At 35.8% G+C, this 12,014-nt stretch overlaps 1 protein-coding gene across 3 annotated transcripts in view; it reads right to left on the reverse strand.

Moving 5' to 3' along the window:
* Window positions 1–12,014, reverse strand: part of mark1 (MAP/microtubule affinity-regulating kinase 1) — a 144,303-nt gene that overhangs the window by 102,347 nt on the left and 29,942 nt on the right. The window lies entirely within an intron of this gene.

The raw sequence follows: 12,014 nt of genomic DNA on the forward strand, positions 1-12,014 counted from the left end.
GCATAACTGAACAATATGCCTGTATATAAAACCAACAAAAAAAGGAAAAAGACAAAATACTTTCAATGAATGAGTTATAAAAAAAAACTGAGAATTCCTCTCTGTACATTCAAAGAATTAAGCTTTCGTAGCGCAAACAATCTCTGATGTGACTTTCCGATAATTGCATCAACATTTTGATCAAACTTCGTTCAAAAATCGTTCCTAGGTACTTATATTCCTCCACTTGTGCATTATTAATGACCACCGGTTGAAGCATCAGTGTGCTTTAACTAAAATTAAAAAATCATCTCTTTCGTTTTTAATACATTCATATCTAATTTCATACTACTACACCAAGAGATAAAATCATATAAGACCAAACCATATTCCTGATCTGAATGTGAAAGTAAAGAGAGAGAAGCACTGTATCATCTGCATATTTCACCAGATAACTATTATCTTGTGAAATCTGACAATCATTTGTATATAGTATGATCAAAATAGGAGAGAGTACACAACCCCATGGTGTGCCTACAGAGGTATTTACTATATCCATTAACCCTAACCCTCTGTTGCCTGTCTGTTAAAAAACTCCTGTCTGTTAAAAAAACAAGATCAAAATTAAACTGACTAATACGTTTTTGTCCTAAAATAGCTGGCTGCAGAAGATTAAATGCAGACGAGAAGTCTACAAACAAAAGCCGCGCAAAGGCCCCACTTTTTTCCACGCGACGACAGACAGTATTTAAAAAAAACAGCTTTGCATCATCTACCCCTCTTCCAGTGCGATATGCAAATTGCAACTGATCTAGTAGCGGTCCAGCAATCCTCAGGATAAACTTCTTAATCTCTTTTCAAAAGCCTTCATGACCAAAGAGGTCAATGCAATAGGACGATAATCGTTCAAAGATTTCTGCTTGGCTTTTTTAGGTATAGGTACAATAACTGAACTTTTCCACAAATCAGGTACTAGCCCTAGATCTAAGCAGACTGATAGAAGTGGAGAACTCCACTGAGCTGTTCAGCACAGTGACTCAATGTAATGCATTATTCTGCATCAACATCCTCGGTAACACTTTAGTACGGGGAACACATATTCACTATTAACTATGACGTTTGCCTCAATAAACTCCTAATTTACTGCTTATTAATAGTTAGTACGGTAGTTTTTGTAGCATTTAAGTTAAGGTATTGGGGAGAATTAAGAGATGTAGAATAAGGTCATGCAGAATAAGGCATTAATATCTGCTTTATAAGTACTAATAACCAGCCAATATCCTAGTAATATGCATGATAATAAGCAACTAGTTAATAGTTAATAACTGAACCTTAAAATAAAGTGTTACCACATATTCTACATTACTTAATCTACCCAATAACCAGGCACCCTCAAATGCAAGCCAAAGCACCCTCAGTTAACAGATTTTCACATTTGTGTCCGAGCTCTGGAGAGCGTCAAATGCATCAATTTACAGCGTGTTTTTGCAGCGGTGAGTGGTGTAGCCAATCACAGACACAGCGGTGAGTGGTGTAGCCAATCACAGACAAGGCGGTGAGTGATGCAGCCAATCACAGATAGTTGTTGATCTCTGCACTCGAAATTGCAGAGCTCTCATTCAGTGCGAGTTAAGGCAGGCTCGTGAAACCTCTTAATAACAAAGTCAAGCCATATGTAAGTAAGAGATTTATTGTTGACAACTTCATTTTTATAACTAAACTTTGTGAGATGCACAGAAACAGCATCATAGTGATCTAGCGATCTTGGCTCTTTCGAAGCTACAGCCATTCATTGATAAAATCGATGGCCATTATTGCTTACTGTAAAGTTTTGGAAATTACATCTAAATATAAATGGCACTCTGCACAAGACAGAAATATCCCCCTGAGACCCAGAATAGAGGTTTGGCGTCAGTAGAGGACATTATTTAGCGACTTTCTCTAACAACATACAGTTTTAAGTATTCTTATAGAATAAAAGACATTCTTATGAAAATATTATTACAAGTCTTTGTTTGTACATTACATATAGTCCCAAAACACAATAAAAATGCAAATTATTAAGGAAATGGCATTTATGGCAATGTTTACACACATATTGCATTAAGGAAAATGGTAGCCTATATCAAATTATTCTGTATCTTTCATAACATTGAGAATCATCTTTATACAAAGTTTGGGTAAAATAAAAAGATTGGATGAAAAATCCATTGTTTGTCTATTCATGTCTTTTCATTTCCTCAATAAAGGGGTTCTGGTGTCCTCTGTATAGTAGAATATATCGCATAGAACATAGGAATACAAAAAAAAATCTAAACTCACATAACCTTCTTTCGTTGGTTCTCAGGAAGATGACATGTTAAAATACTAGTAACGCATTTAAATGATCATAAATTTCTCACTTTACACCGCTTTGGTGGAGCCGTTGCTTCGAGCACCCTCAGTCATTTCAGTGATTTGATTCTGGAACCAGGCCTGCCAATACCTAAACTTAACAACTTACTAACTATAAGCAGTAATTAGAAGTTTATTAAGGAAAATGTTCATTAATAGTGAGAATTGGACCCTAATCTGTAAAGTGTCTCCAAATCGGCTAGTTCTGCTTACATTAACCTTGATTTTTAAGTTCAAATTTTAGGTTTTTTTTTAGTTTTGCCAACTTATTTAGGTTTACAGTAAGCGCGTTTCCATTACCCTTCAAATTGCGCAAATTGAAATTGCGAATTGAAAATACGCCCAATGGAAACGCGGCAATTTCGCAAAAACTCCCATATATCGCAAAAAAGTTTTTACGCTCTCATGAGGTGGTTTTTCAGGCGATTCGAAAAAGGACATTTTCGCAAAACTGCAATGGAAACGTTTTTTTCGCATTTACATGTCACCTGTTGCGATGACGCATTGCTGCAACATAGGGCCTATATATTATATTTTCCACTCAATTGTGTCGTAATAACAAGATAATGTAGTTAAAAGGACATATATTTTCTCCTAATAAGGACTACGGGCTATATATACTGTAATTAAGACATATATTCAAGAAAAGTATTAAAGCAGAAAGAGGCAGCCTGTATTTTCAGCCTTACTCAAAGGCTGAGGAAACAGGCCAGTTACGCACGTCAATCCATTCCAGACGATCTTAGTTTGCTTCTTATCTAATAAACAGGCATTTAATTGATGAAACATCGATCAAAATAAAAATACAATTTATACAAAACTAAATATATTTTTTAAGAAAGACTTTCTAGAAAATAAAACTCGAAGTGATCAAAATCATGTGACTCCCCAGGTCTCAAACATATTGCGATTCTTACTCATGCTGCTCACTTTTCATAACCAACATATAAATTAAAATAATAATATTACAGGCTAATGTTTAGGCCGAAACGCAGCCTATTTAGTTTCGTAGTTAGGCTATGTTTTATTTAACCCCCGGCCGATAAAAGCGCCGACGTTCTCATTTTTCCTTCTTCCTTTAAGAGAGATGAAACAATTTACAATACTCTTGTCATTTTTAGCTATACAGATGAGTTCAAGACATAATTATATACTATAAACTGTCTATTTTTATTTGTGGACTCGGGGAACTAATTATTTTGCATGCACTCACTCCAAACGCGGTCTCCATTTCAAAAAAATTATTTTGTTTATTAAATGCCAATTTTTTCTTTTCCAAAGCATTTCTAAGTTCAGTTTAAATGCCAATCAAACGAAATATCTAGCCAAAATAACGAAAGTGGTGAAAATAAAAATAAAACATTTGAGTTAACATGCAAATTCAAACATTTCGCTCTTCTCTATATGCGTCAACCTGCCGCGCTTAAAAGTCGATCATTCTTTACAGATGACGGTTCGGTTTGGAGAGAAGACGAGATGGAGTTCTTTATTAAACTCATAAAAGACAATATAGGATTACAGTAATACTGGATTCTAAACACAGAAATGCTACATTATCATGAAGACCTTGAAGCAGATCTGACACACACACACACACACACACACACACACACACACACACACACACACACACACACACACACACACACACACCTCATATCCGTGCCGCTTAAGTAACCTAAGGGGCTTTCCTTGCCATTAATGCTTGGATAACACATATGTCTCCTTCCAATAAAAATAATGGCTAGTGTGATGGATGGGATGTACAAACCTACCAAGTGCCATCATTTTGGACTGACCTATCGCGAGAGGAAAGTAATATGTTTTAGTCGCATAACTGCAGCTATGGAAACGCTGTCATTTCGCAACAGTTTTTTATCGACATTTAAGAAATATCGCAAAAGTTTTTCGCAAATCTGTAATGGAAACGCAGCTAGTGTAGAATTTGGTTTGTTTTCTATTTTCAAACAATCAAAAAAGGTCAAAGCACCCCTAAACAAGCAATCAGTTGCCTTCATTTTTTAAGTTAATAAATGTAAGTTTAATTAAACAGAAATGGCAGATTTTTAATTTGGAATCATATATTTTTAATTTCTCTGAACTATTCATTTGAATTCATACATTTAACTTACAAATATTATGTAATCTCACATTTTTATTGGAAACTCAACTAACTTTAACTAGCCAATTCAACAAATACTACTTTGCTAATTGGTCACACAATGCTTTGGTAGCATAAGCATAGCACTTTCTAAATAAATATAAAACATTTCACATAAATCTGCTCTCAAACTGAGCTCTTGCTCCACTCGTCACATGATGCAAACCCAACATAAGAGAAACTCTTCTGAACTAGCATAACAACATTAAACACTACTAAATCTCACACACTCACATTAATCTAGCTCACACAAAAAAACATAATATAACACTTAATTTTGGTATTTACTCTACCTTTTGAGTGTAATAGCAAAGCATGCTGGGAAACAGAAATCCCAGCTCAGTTTCGGTTAAATTTAGGTTTGTCTAAATTAAAAGAAACAAGTTCATAAAACTCAAAGCAATGAAACAATTCAGATAACCTAAAGGTCCCATGGCATGGATTTGTTTATTTTTTTTTATAATGTTTCCTGAGGTGTAATTAAATTGTAAGTATGGTTTTTACATCAAAAAATGTCATAATTTAGATATAAAAGGCATTTTTCTTTTCTGATTTTAGCCCTCTGGCTTGAATGCTAGAGGGCTAAAATCATTTAAAGGGGCGTGTCTACTGTGAAACCTCAGTGTAAACGCCCAACGCTGTGATTGGCTGCTGTGAGAAGTTAGTATAAACGGCCACTGCTGTGATTGGCTGTCATCTTTGCATTTGAAATGAGTTTTAGATTATGTGGCAGAGGGGGCGTGGTTTATGAGGGGGCGGGGAAAGAGAGGGAGAGTTGGGGAAAGATTGCTGAGAAAGTGTTATTGTACCGAGTTGTTGCGAGTGCAGTGAGCGCGAGTTTATTTTGTTTGTATCTGAGAGCTCTGAATAAACAAGAGATAACTTTGCAACGTTATTTCTCTCACAAAATGCTTTCACCACAGCTAACAACAAACACGACATCGACATCAATACAGAAGAGCTTCTGTTGAGCATAATTACTAGAGCAGCGTCATTCATTATAACGGCAGTTTGGGCAAATGTGCACTGCAGATAAACGCGTGATTGACCGATCCGAACATTATAAAGAGCATTCTTTGATTGCTCTCTGTAGTTTAATCATTTAAATAACAGATTTTTTTAATGCTGCTAACAGCAACGACGTGAAGGGAATGGTTTTAGTCACTGGCTTGCTTCACTGATGCATCAAGACGGCCAGCTGCAGGACTAAAAGTATTAAACGATTTAGAAAGAAAGTCTGTGTGAACTTGAATGATTAGCTACCCATCAGAACTCACTGATCCCAGATCAGGCATTAATGAGCACTGCTACTCACTGTTTGTGGCGGTGCTGTTGAATCCGTATGGTAAAGCCTGTGCCGAGGCGACTGATGAACTTACTCCTTTCTCTACTAATTCTCTGGGCGGGCAAAGCAGGGGATGGGGAAGAAACCTTTCCTGAGGACGTCATAACAGGATAATTCAAGATTAGCTCGTCTGGGCTCTCATTTTCTCAAAGGCAGAGAAAGACACCCAGAACTCGACATTTATAGCCACTTGGGGACAATATTCAGGCTAGGGGAACTCATATTAATGTTGAAAAACCTCATAAAATAAGAATTTCATGCCATGGGACCTTTAAAATGTGTCAGTTTTGAGGACTCAAAAGAAAACCAAAAGTTGTAAATACTCATAAAAGTTCATTTGTTTGATTTGAGTTGGCTCTACCCACACCAATTCATATTTGGAGTGTTAGGGTTTACGGTGTGCCTTTTATTCTCAAAAGTAAGCTATTAGATCAAGCATGCAGAGCTTATAAAAAAGACAACCTAATGTCCAGGAGAAATCTGGCCGCTCCGACACAAACTTAAATAACTCAATTTCTCCCTCTGTTCTTTCTGAGCAAACTTCAACACTGGAGCCACACTCCTAAACCTTACTTTAACACCAGTCCAGCACCATTCAGACCGCAAGCTTTACTGAGTAAGTCACTCCTCAAGCCTCAAGAAACGAAACTAGGATCCACATTATCTTGCGTTTTGAGCACAATGGCAGAGGGCCCAATCCAGGCCTGACAAATCAGCATTCAGTGTAACTGGTGACTCAGCGAGGTATCGAATGATCCAAACACATGATACTGAACGCCGCCCAGGAGCAGATTTTGCACTTTCAGGAGACTAATATACAGGCCCAAAACTGATTCATTCTGATTACAAAAAGTGGACCCACTTTATATCAGGTGGCCTTAACTACTATGTACCAACATTTAAATGAATCATTTGATACAATGCCCTTATTGTGTACATACATGTTTTTACATTGTACTTACATTAAAAAAAATACCTGGATGTAATTACGTCTGTAATTAATTTCTGTAGTTACATTTGTAATTACACAGTTGCCACGTCCCTTACACCTAACCCTACCATTAAAGTCTGAAGTGTACCGTGTTACTTTATGCGTACGCTACACATAGCCTTTTAAAATATACTCCATTTGACATGTTCGCCTACACAGGTGGTCGACGCATGCGCACTACGACAAAGAGCTACCAGTACTGTCGCATGTCGGCCCTCGCGCAAGTTACATATAACTCATAAACACATCTTTTTAATCTTTAAGGCTAGAGTTGTACAAATGCTGGTACTTTCATCCTCCTCGTACAAAATGTTGCTAGAAAAGACAAGAGTGACCACAGAAAAATCGCTATAGCTCCCCTTGTGGTCACACTGAGAATGCATTGCATAATTGCATTGTGTAAAGTGTGCTGTTGCATTTGTGCATGAAATCAGACTTGCATAGCTAGAACATTTGCGTAGTATGTTTCGTCCTTAGACAGTAGAGTCTGAAAGTGAAAGTGACGCAGAGATCGAACAGAGCCATCATCATCAAAACAAATGCAAGTCAGATCGCTTTGGAGAGCTCTGGCATTGGAAGGCTTTCACTTTTACAACGGTTGCGTAACAGAGGAAAGGCTGTGAGAGAAGGGAGTGCTTTTAAAGACACAAGCGTGTGTGTGTGTGTGTGTGTGGAGAGGGGGATGTGCATACGGAGGTTGTACCTTGTGGGAATGCTGTGTCCTGGCAGTGTGTTCATTGTCATGCTAAAACAGGAATGCCGATGCTGTGTCATGAAAGCCTGCAAAGCTGCTGCGGTTTCATTCCATCTCTCTTTAGGATTCAATTTACTATTATTATTATTTTTAATAAATATCTGTGACTCCCGATCAAACTTCAGCACTCTTCTAAAAAGCAAATGAGCTGCCTGGCTGTCTCCTAAAGGCCCTTTCACACAGTGTGGTTCAGTTTGAGTTCAAAAGCAGCTCGACGCAGTGCAGCAGAAGGGGATGAGTGTAAAGGCCTGGAGGTGCATTTTAAAAGTTTGACTTTCTTTTATTTAATACAGAGGCTTAATGCAGTGCTCATAGTGCAAGACTTGTCACAACAGTCGAAGATAACTTACTCTAACTTACTGGTTTGTTGCTGCTTTTTCTCACTAAGTGCTGGTTCTCAAACCAATCTTAGAACGTACAAACAAATATTGGGGAAAATATAGATGGAAATTTAATTGGAGATATATGTATCAATGTTTTCTATTTATAATCAAAATTTCGGTCATTTATGAATATGGTTGCAAAATCCCGGGAATTTTAAAGGCTGGAAACTTTCCATGGGAATTAAGGGGAATAAAATGGCAAATGGGAAAAATAATGGCCAAATTGCAGGTTGGTCTATAACAGGGCTATTGAAGCCACTCCCTCTGCATACACGGTGCATTCATTCCTTCATAACATGCACACGTGATCAAAAATACAGAAAAATGCGTCTCTGTGATGCACACCTGAATTTACAGTCTTCAGTGTCACATAAAAGTGTCACATGTAGCACTATGAGATTTGTTCCAAATGTAAAGTGCAATACAAATAAAATGTGTTATTATTTTTATTACTATTATTATTATTATTATATGATCCTTCAGAAATCATTCTAATATTATTTATTATCAATGTTGGAAACACCTTCAGGAAACAGGAAATATGTTTGTTTTTTTCTATAGAAAGTAAAAATAAAAAAAAGAACAGCATTTATTTAAAATAGAAATCTTTCGTAATAATACTTTGGGGTCAGTATTTTAAAAAAATGAATATTTTTTATTCAGCAAGGATGTGTTAGATTGATCATAGTAAATATTCATATTTACAGAAAAGATTTATATTCTGAATGAATGCAGATATTTGTAACTTTTAGTTCATCAATGAATCAGATGACATGAACAACACATGCATAACAATTGAGCCAATAAACATATCTGCTAATGACCAAACAAAGTGTTTATGTTTGAATATGATAGAGTTTATATACATTTCCCCAAATTCCCAATGAATTCCCATAAATTGCTGTTAAGTTTCCAAATTGGAATATTTCCAAAATTCCACAGGTTAAGTTTCCGGAAATTTCCCGGAAATATTCCTCCCCTTTGCATCCCTATTGTTGAACAAAAGTGTCCATGATAAAGAAAAAGAAAAATCTTTTTAAAATATGTGTCACATTCTGAAGTGAACTGATGGTTTAGACCAGGGGTCTCCAAACGGCCTGATTGGAGGTAGCTCCTACTTTGTATCTAATCAAAGTGAGCTAATTTAGACTGACTTAGAATGTTTTATTTATTAACAAATGTATATGTAAACATGCAAATGTAGGGTTGTCACAAGTACACTTTAGTACCATGTTAGTAGTGATTTTTTTTTTTTTTTTTAAATGACGACACCAGCATTTCTGCTCCCGAGTATATTCTGTACACGCAGCTTTTGTGTTAATCCAAGCGCAGGGCTCCAAACTGTCGCCGAATATATACTAGTGTCTGTGAATATTAAACTGCAAATTACTATTTAAATATTACTCCTGCAAATTCTGCGTCTCTGTGTGAATAACGGGCGCAGATGCGAGGGCGCGGCAGCGCGTGCATACACACACACACACACACACACACACACACACACTCACACGCGCGCGCGTCTCTGCCGTGTGCCACTATGAGGACACGCGGACTTTCACTTGATGAGATTTTAACGTTTCATTTAAGTAAGCTGTCATATGAACACAGACACTCAAAGGTCTTAGCAACCCGTCAAAATAAAAGTTTAGTTTAACGTGGAGAAATTGACAGAATATATTAGGCTACTGTTGCAGCCTATACTGTAGATGTAACTACATCTCTATGTAATAATAATACGTCTCTACTAATAATAATAATTATGCCTAGATGGTTCCTTATTTTCACTTGATATTTTATGTATAAACAATGATTACTTTTTAAACAGCATACAGCCTTTAAATGTGTGTGTATGATTTACTTATAATAATTATCATTGTAAATAATCAACGTATTAAATTTAATAGATTTAAAAAATAAATTAAAAAAAAATAAAAAATATTTTTTTTGCTGTGGTACCGACTACTGGAACTTCTACTACACTCTTTCAGGTGTAAAACAGTTTGGATAGTTGTTAATATGAGAATTATGATGCATTATTTAAGAGTTTTAAGTTTTGTATAACAGGAGTAGCTCTCGGCGACTTCCATTTTTAAAAAGTAGCTCTCAAATGAAAAAAGGTTGGAGACCCCTGAGTTTACATTTAGTCTAGCTCTCAAGGCAAAATAATAGCATACTGTATTTTCCTTACACCGTGAATACATGTGTGAGAACATCTCTTTTTTGTTTTTAAAGTAAGTAAGTAAATGTTATTTATATCGCATTTAAACATAGCAGAACTATATAGATTCTTTTAAGGTAATACGTTGTTGGAGAGTCACACTACGTGACATTTTACTATCTAAACATTGCCTTGTGATTAAAAAGGTCAAATGATCAGCTATTTTAAGAGAGCTTGACCTTGACACACAGCCATGCTATGAGTCTGCAGGGGTCATTTCCCATGCAAGTGGATTGTACCACCAATGACTTTCAATTTGGACAATCTTTTAATAAGCAGTGAAGTAGTGTAGGTAAAAAAATCTATTTTGTTGTAATTAAATTAGAAGAAATTCTTCATTTGACAGAGACTTTCTTTATTGTAAACACTGTGAAGCTGCTTTGAAACAATCATCTTTGTAAAAGCGCTTTATAAATAAAGTTGATTGATTGATATTATGATCTGAGTAAAATAAAATGAATATTAATTCAGAAATAGTTATGCAATCAGAGAACCTTTTTGAGAAGGTTAGTTAAACTGTGGACATGTTATAGCTAATACACCTCAGTGAATAAGAAGTTTAACAATTAATTGTGTTGAATATGTTTTTTAACTACTTTCAGAAAATACAATATTAATTAAATAAAAGTTTCACTTTCATGACTATGATTCTTAACACACGTTCTAAAAGTGTACTGTAATAATGGCACGCTAAAAAGACTATCCTAAAGCACAAGTACTTGATGTTCATTTTAACCTTTGTGTGTTGTTTGAAATTACATTAAATTGTAATATAATTTAAATGTTCTAAAATGTTCCAAGTTAATCATTTCAAATATTAAACTGCAAATATTTTTAAATACGTGACTTACAAGTTTCAATAGAAATTACATTAAGGTATATTTTAGTTTACCATAAATGCTTGTCAGTAAATTCAGCTTGAACCATATTTTAAAGTCAATAGAAGTTATTATAATATTGAATAAAAAGATGTACTTAAGTGAGTCAAAAAAAGGTATAATTTCATAGATATTTTCTAATAGCTGTTCATATTAAAATATGTATGAATTTAATACATGACCTAGTGTAAAGATCCAATTCTCGGCTGCTGTTCCACTCCTAGCCTGCAGGGGGCGCCCTCCTTAAGCTTCCCTGTCATGCTCCCTCCAGGTCTCCAGATGGCACTTTAACTACAGGCTCAGTGCTCTCCACTCCTGCAGATGGCGCTAGTGTATTTAATTATACTCGGAACACTCCTTGTTAGCCCTGATTCCCTTCACCTGTGTCTTGCCCTTTATAAGTGTGCTTGTACCCTGCCATAGTGTTCAGTCTTGAGCCTATGTTCCCCAGCCTACAGTCTCCAGATCTCAAGATAAGTTTTTGAGCCTTATTGTAACCTTTTTTGACCCTTGTGTCTATTTTTGTTTCTCTGTTTTTGGAAGCTCTGCTTTCCTTGTTACTTTGTACTTTGTGCTTTGGTTTCTCAAGTAAAGACTATTTTTTAGTGATGGCGAAGTGAAGCTTTCTGAACCAGTGAAGCTTTCAGCACAGTTGTATCAGAAAAAGGTTCATTACTCGAAGCTTTTCAAGTCAGAGCTCAACGAGGACCTCTGCTGGTGAAAGTGACGGAAAGCGCTGTGTCGCAAAATGTTTTGCAACCGACGCATTATCTAGAAGCAAAAAGTGAATTAATGGATTGATTAATAAATTAATCAATATATTATATATGACATTATATGACACAATCTGTTCCATTGCATACTCCTAGTAACTTAAACCAATAAAGATATGATTTTGTATTGTGAATGTG

Source organism: Pseudorasbora parva, chromosome 14 (assembly GCF_024679245.1).
Source record: "Pseudorasbora parva isolate DD20220531a chromosome 14, ASM2467924v1, whole genome shotgun sequence".
Taxonomy (NCBI): Eukaryota; Metazoa; Chordata; class Actinopteri; order Cypriniformes; family Gobionidae; genus Pseudorasbora; species Pseudorasbora parva.